Source organism: Nesoenas mayeri (assembly GCF_963082525.1).
Source record: "Nesoenas mayeri genome assembly, chromosome: 3".
Classification (NCBI taxonomy): Eukaryota; Metazoa; Chordata; class Aves; order Columbiformes; family Columbidae; genus Nesoenas; species Nesoenas mayeri.
In genome coordinates this window covers 18,370,761-18,379,015 of record NC_137544.1, presented here as the reverse complement: position 1 = coordinate 18,379,015, position 8,255 = coordinate 18,370,761, and positions in this window count along the sequence as shown.

The window sequence follows — 8,255 nt, the reverse complement described above, 5'->3', positions numbered from 1 at the left end:
GCAGAGGCTTTTGTTATTAGTCCGTAAGTACATGACCTTGCATTTTGTAGTATTGAATTTCAATTACTTCAGCCTACAACGTCACACAGTTCTTCCTGTGTGTTTCTTCCCAGCCATCCTTTAGAGTCATATTCCCTCCCAACACTTTATCACTAGGAAATATCAGCACCACACCGACTACTTTTTACCAAGGGCATTAAAAAATGCACTCAAAATCAGGGACAAGAATCCACATCTGGGAAGAGCAGTAGGAACCTCTCTGCAGTTAATGCTTAGGTCTTATGGCAGCACTAAAACTTGGCTGGTCCCTTCTAATGCCTTTGTCTTGCCAGTGGTCACTGTTTTCTCTAATTTAACTAAAAATTTTTCATGTAACATACTATTACACAGTTAATCACAATATCACATGGTTAATTGAGATAAAAACAACGTAGATGTGCCACATATATTTTCTAAGGATAAAGCTGCCTTTCAAAGGCAGGCTGCATACATTAAACATACATTAAATTAACAGATGTATAGATTTAAATTTATGCATCTATCTATCTAGCAATCATTTATCATCTATCTTTACATGGTTACTTAGATTTTCTTTTCCTCAATACTTGTTTTCTTAAACCCTGCATTTCCATTAGGTCTCTAAGAAGTCCTGCAGCCACATCACTTATTCGTGTTTCTTAACACAGTACCACTTATGTGGCACCACTTCTGTTTTAGCTCGAAAATTTACTGAAAATAATAATATTTACATGCCTGTACTCTCAGTGCATCCAGTAGCCTTCCAGAACAACGCATTTCCTTCAACAGGGCAGTCTCATTTTCTTCAGGGGCAGGGACTGCATTCTTACAAAACCATGCATTTCACTTACTGGCTTCTTACATGCTTATCACTGCACTGCTAGTCTCAGATACAAAGAATCCTCAAGATAAATTCACCTAAACATCCAGCAGGCCAGGGGATGCTTCCTCCTGGTACACAAACTGGAACAACCTTAATAGAGTAGTGTGAGAGTTTTGCTTCCAGAATACACTGTAGGCTAGTGCTTATGTGATTGTAGGCAGGATTATATGAAAGTTTCTAAGGGACTGCAATTTAATGATAGATAAAGTGGCAACTAGATGTCTAAGTGTCTTTGGGAATCTAAAATTCTTTTGTTTTCCAAACAGAATTGGCACCTAAAATGTATTTGGATGCTGTATCTCTCCAGTCTTTTGTGTGTGTGTGTGTGTATCAAGACCTTGCTGAAAAACTGTCTACATGGTACACAACAAGGGAAAAAATCCAGTTTATCTTTCCCTACCCAGTCTGGACTCCATGGGCTGTGTTACAGCACCGTATCCAGTTTTGTTCATGCCAAAAATGAAGTAACACTCATTTTTCCTACCAGTTTAAAGTAGACCTGTGTCACAAGACTGCTGCCTGGAGCCTTCTTTCAAGCACATACATTTACATTGCACACCGCTCTAGACATACACACAGGAAAGTAGGCTGAAAAATGTAACCTGAAAAGCAAAGCTTTGAGCAGGTGCACAGAGGTTATCTATGTTGCCAGACTGGATGCACTTAAGAGAACAGCTGAAGGAGTCTTCACATTTCAAGGAGTGTGTGGGAAACAGTTCAATAGTTCAACATTAAATGTGGCTGGGGTTTGTTTGTTTGTTTGTTTACTTTTTTTTTTTTTTTAAACAGCTATTGTAGAGCAAGAAAGCATAATTTATTATGTTTTGTTTACATTTTATTCACAGTAAAGTGACATTTTAATATGCATAAGCATGCTTTCTTCCTCTGTGTGTGAACTAGTCCTCACTAAGGCATTAATGGTTCAAATCAAGCTCTTATAAAGACAGCAGAGATGGCATATAGGCAATGGCATATATTGTTATAGATCTATGGTTCCAGCTTTGCATTTACATTGTCTCTACCTAATTAGATCAACTGGCAGTTTCATGACAAAGAAAAGGTTATAACTGACTGATTTGAGCAGGAAATGCTTATTTTTCCTGCTTTCACTGGTGCTCACTAACACACTTGCCAGCTCAGTTGTGATCTCCCAGCAGCAGTCATCTTCTAAATATCATTGTGTCTGAACAGTGCTTGGATGAAACCTTTAACCCAGGTCTAACTTTAAATTATTCTCTAGACAATTACAGCTCTCAACCTCTTCCTCCTCTTAAAACAGGCACCTAACCATGGATCACTTTGCTGTTTTCATTATTTTCTTTCAAAAATGTGGCTGCATTCTCATGGTGGCTTCACCCCTGAAGAAAACAAGTGTGTGGAAGGTGTGCTTTGGGACCTAACCAGGACCAACGCTGTTTGAGCAGCAGGTGTGAGTGTTTTCCAAGGCATCCCTGCTGCATGTGAACTTCACTGTGGTGCAGAGCATGTGCAATGGTCCAGGCAGGGGGATGGCAGATGAGTGCAGTGTGCAAGGCAGAAGTCATGTAAAGAACCAAGCAGGGGGTGTTTAACTGCGGAAATAAGAGAGCACAAATTCAGCAAATGCCTAAAAAAAAAACTTAGGGAAAAAAAAAAAAAAAAGAATCTGTCAGGCTTAATATAGTTACTGTTTATATTTGTACTTTTTGTCCCTTCCTTATTGGTTTAATGGGACTCCAAAGCTTTTTGAGGGGTTTTAGGTTTTCTTATTTTTTCTTATTTTTCATTGACATTAAAATTGGCAATCTAGGAGAAAAGATTCAAGAGATAACTAAAATCTTTTACAGTAGGGCTTTAAAAAGACTGTAAAAACTAGAAAGAGGCTTGTTTATATTAAATTGACTTCCTTTATATTAACAAATTTTACTAAAGGCTCCCACAGAAATAAAGTATTTGTATCCAAGCATGTCCTAAGAGATGAGTGGGACAACCCTGGCATGCTTATACATTTCAAACAACACATTATAAGTAACATGGCAAAATAGCATTTGTGAAAATTGTACACAGTTTCCTTTATCGTTATAAAGATTTCATTCTGTTGCAAAGTAAACAAAATTCCTGTAAATATATTTTTTTTAATGTTCCAAATCTAAATCCAGGACTTTAAAATCAAATAATTAAACTTATCCATCTGCAACCACAAAAATGTGTATGCAGATTCAGACCCATGGAATGAAAAATGCAATTCAGTGATGACAGAGGAGTGACTATAAAAATGTGGGTAAGATAATTCATGTTCTTTATAAGAATTTTATAGGCATTTAGTTAACATTTTCAAAACTGCTAGATGCATAAAAATAGCTAAATATTGTGGTGCGTTTCCTCCAGAGGGGACCACAGTCAGCATTAGCATGCACTCCAGCTCTGAGACTGAAGAAGTGTCCCAATTATTAATCTGGAGAGGGAATGCTATTGGCCAATTCTCAAAGCAGCTTTTTTTGTTTAAAGAAAGATGATAGTTAAAGTAATAATGTGGGAAATTTAGTAGGACAAATGATGAGTTCTTTGCTTTTTGAGGATCCCTTGGCATAAAATGCAATGGAGAAGGGAAGGCCAAGCCCTTATAAACCACAAATATATCCCAAACATTTACATATCTCTGCATCACTCTAGGCCTTCTAACATTCAAGGCCTGCTTTTGTTTTTGGTTTGATTTGGATTTTCATATTTCCTCTATCTACTTTGATTTCCTCAGTGTCTTTCATTTCTTTCTTCACAGAGGTAAGATTATCCATACCCTCTGCTCCTACAAACTGGCACGCGTCCTTTGAAGTCCATGAAACTGTGCCAATTTACACCACTGCAGACTTGTTCAATATTGTGTTAGAGCTACAGATGGGTCCCAGCTGCAAATCTTGGTTTGGATCCAAACTCACCCCAAACTAGGGAGTGTTTGGATTCATCATTGCAGTTCAGACCCCTCTCTATGGATGTGTTATACCAGAACGAGAAAAATAACTTTCTGAATAGGATGGAGGGCCAGCACCTGTCAGGGAAGCTCCTTTGTTATAGATAATCTGCATGAAACTGGATAGAAATTTTTGGGAAAGCCTCCTGTCAAAGAAGGGAAGAGACAGTCAAAAATAAGAAACTATACAATAAGTTAGAATTTGTGCCTAATCTAATGTGATCTCAAAATAAATCTCAATACTATTGAATCACTGGCTTATTGAATGAGGCTATATACTGCATATCACTATCCAGTACAAGAGGTAAGAGAAGAAAATGCCTATAAAAACTCCAGCATATCAATGAAAAATGCATAAAAACTCAGAAAAATTAGCATATATTTCATTCTGTCAAAAGAGCACTGTTAAATCCTATGTTGTCTTAGCTTTTCCTCTCCTGCTAAGACAGAAATGAACATTTTTTTTCTATTTCATTTAGCAGATCTACAGCTAATATAAATAAATTCATAATATTTAATTCATGCCTTTTGAAGCCTTGTTCTACTTCGGCTTTTACCTTGGAAGCTGATTAAAAGTATGTGGGATGTCATTGCCAGTAAAGAAGAGAGTTCCTGGAAAGCAACTTTGATTCAAGGGATGAACAGGGCAAAAGGGACTTCCTGAAAATGCTAAAAAATTTATTAGATATTTCAAATATAATTGTATTATTTTCACACTTAAAAAAACCCCACTCTATCTTGATTAATAATGTGTATGACCATTTTTGTCAAAGATCAGATGAAACATCTACAAGGTTCAAATAAAAATTTCAGATCAGGTGTTCAGAAGGGTTGCCCAGTTGACATGACTGATAGGGCAAGTTCCTCTACAGATCAGAGTTGGAGACATGACAGACTTTGCCATGTTATCTTCGCAATTTGTTTCTGCCCTGATGAAGGATGACCAGTAAGAAGGTTTGCGCAATTCATGTCCAGTCAGCTCGCTGCTACCCTGCCAAATGTGCTACCTACAGTTGTGAAGGAATGCTGGTTTCCTGGTATGGAGGGCATGGGATCAGAGCTCAGCCTCCTAAATAAATTACTGTTACCTAACACATGCTAGTACTGTACCTTAAACCTTTTTTCACTAAATAACTTGACAGCAGCTCTTCACTCCCAAACTTCACAGTCTGTTAACCACTAGTTTCAGCAGACAGTAAAGATACAGGTTTAGTGAAGAAGGTGACTTAGGTGAGCTTTGAAGTGGCACATTTACTGTATGGCATGTGACAGAGCCAACCTTCTGCTCATTGGCATCGGAGCTGCACTTACCTCTGTGGGAAGAAAGTGTCACCATTGCATATCTGGGTGAGGTCTGAAGCAATAATTACATACAGTAGACTCCATAAATGTATTAGTGCCTTTATAGTACATATGTATGTTTTGTACCATTACAACTGCACATTCAAGCAATATTGCAATATTTTGCAATTCTGAAAATGAAATATTCTGTATTCTGGTCCTCTTTTCAATCATGTATATATATATATATACGCACACACATACTATATATATGTGTGCGTATATATATACACACATATATATGTTATATGTGTATATATATATACGCACACATATATATACATGTGCATATATAGATACACACACATATATGTATATGTCTATACATACATATATATACATATATATATACACACATACCATTTTCTACATCACTGTGGTTAAAATTAAAATTCTATAAATAAACAAAAAAATAAATTATTGTGAGTTGTTATTTTTCTAAGCTCCAGGGCCCTCCAGTGCTCTTTGCCTTCATGATACTGTTCTACTAGAAAGAATATGTATTGGAATAGCTGCTAGATAATGCTAGTATTGTTAACTCTTCATGAGCAAGCAGAATAGACAGAGAATCCTATGAATCCAAAGCACACTGAAGTAATTTAGCTTGAAACAATCTACTTATTAGTAGGCAAAACAACTTAATATGCACTTTTTATTTTACAAGAATATTACAATCAATATTTGTATAAAATTATCTTCCTAAACTGTATAAAATACTACTGCCTTAGTTATATTGACCTTTTCCTAAAAATAAGTGCTGTTTCCACAAGTTATTGCATGGTATTCCTGTTTCTTAATTAATGTGTTATTAGTAAACCATCACTCCCTCAACTGAAAGAAAATAGTGCAAGTATTTTACAGAATATACCATTTTGACTAAAAATTTGGCATACTGAAAGGGGAATATTTATCAAGATGTTAATATTCTTTTTCTTTGGTAATCATTCAAACCCCAAAGCCATATATTCTGCATTTTTTCATGTCATATGAGCCTTCCCTCCAAGAGAGTAGCATATTCATGCCTCAAGTGGAGACTAACTTGGGCTCTTCTCCTTCCACCAACAGAATGGATGTCTTGTATTACCTGTTGTCTAGGATTTAGAACCTAGGGCAATCCCCCAAGCTTTGTCCATATAAAACAGACTTAAGTTTGCACATTGCATTGAAGAAATATACACATGAAAGACTATTTCACCAGAAGCTCAAAGACCCTTTCCACAGGGGTTAGATCTGAAACCTGAAATTTGGTTGTCCCTTCTATTATTTCTGAAGATTTACACAGCATTGTCCATAAACGCAATTCCCAAAACATATAGGGCTGGTGATATCTGACATGATTAAATGTTTGGGCATGGCACTAAATCAGTCCAATGTGTCTTCAGTATCTCTTAGGAGCATGTACAGATCAACTTTGTGGTATATCATACTTACTACAACTGGTGCCCCCGGCCCCACCCCTCCGGGGTTTCAACACCGAACCTCAGCTCCGGCAGCCTCAGCGCCGCTCTGCGGGACTCGAACCCTGGGCTCAAGCGATCCGACAGACTCTGCCTCCTGTGGACAGCTGGGACAACAGGCGCACGCCAACAGGCGCACGGCAGGAACAGAATAGCAAGTAGAATTGCAACCCTGGACTTTAGCAGGGCTAACTTTGGCCTTTTCAAGCAATTGCTGGGGGAAATCCCATGGGCAAGACTGCTTGAAGGAAAAGGAGCCCAAGAGAGCTGGATTGCATTCAGAGATTGCTTCTTTCGCGCTCAGGATGAGAGCATCCCCACACGTAGGAAGTCAAGGAAGGGAGCCAGGAGGCCTGCGTGGTTGAATAGGAATCTATTGGGTATGCTCAAGCAGAAGAGGAGAGTTTACAGGTCATGGAAGCAGGGGCTGGCCACTTGGGAAGAATACAAGGCTGCTGTTAGAGGATGTAGGAAGGCAGCTAGGATAGCCAAGGCCTCCTTAGAATTACAGCTGGCGAGAGGGGTCAAGGACAGCAAAAAGAACTTTTTCAAATACATAGCGGATAAAACTAATACCAGAGGCAATGTAGGCCCACTGAGGAATGGGGTGGGTGCCCTGGTGGCGGAAGATACAGAGAAGGCAGAATTACTGAATGCCTTCTTTGTCTCTGTCTACTCTGCCGGAGGATGTCCTGGGGAGCCCTGTACCCCTGAGAACCCAGATGAAGCCAGGTCAATGGAGGAGCTTGCTTTAGTTGATGAAGACTGGGTTAAGGAGCAATTAAATAGACTGGACATCCATAAATCCATGGGTCCAGATGGGATGCATCCGCGGGTGCTGAGGGAGCTGGCTGAGGTCATTGCTGGACCGCTCTCCATCATCTTTGCCAAGTCTTGGGAAACGGGAGAGGTGCCCGAGGATTGGAGGAAAGCAAATGTCACTCCAATCTTCAAAAAGGGCAAGAAGGAGGACCCGGGTAACTATAGACCGGTCAGCCTCACCTCTGTCCCTGGGAAAGTAATGGAACAACTTATCCTTGGTGCTATCTCAAGGCATATCAAGGATAAGAAGGTTATTAGGGGCAGTCAGCATGGCTTTATGAAGGGTAAGTCATGCTTGACCAACCTCATAGCCTTTTATGACAATGTTACAAGGTGGATGGATGATGGCAGAGCCGTGGATGTGGTCTACCTTGACTTCAGTAAAGCCTTTGACACAGTCTCCCACAGCATCCTAGTTGCTAAGTTGCAGAGGTGTGGTCTAGACAATAGAGTAGTGAGGTGGGTTACAAATTGGCTGAAGGAGAGAAGCCAGAGAGTGGTAGTCAATGGTGCGGAGTCTAGTTGGAGACCAGTATCTAGTGGAGTACCTCAGGGGTCAGTACTGGGGCCAGTATTATTCAATATATTCATTAATGACTTAGACGAGGGAATAGAGTGTACTATCAGCAAGTTTGCTGATGACACTAAGCTGGGAGGAGTGGCTGACACGCCAGAAGGCTGTGCTGCCATCCAGCGAGACCTAGACAGGCTGGAGAGTTGGGCGGGGAATAACCTAATGAAATTTAACAAGGAAAAGTGTAGAGTCCTGCATCTGGGCAGGAACAAC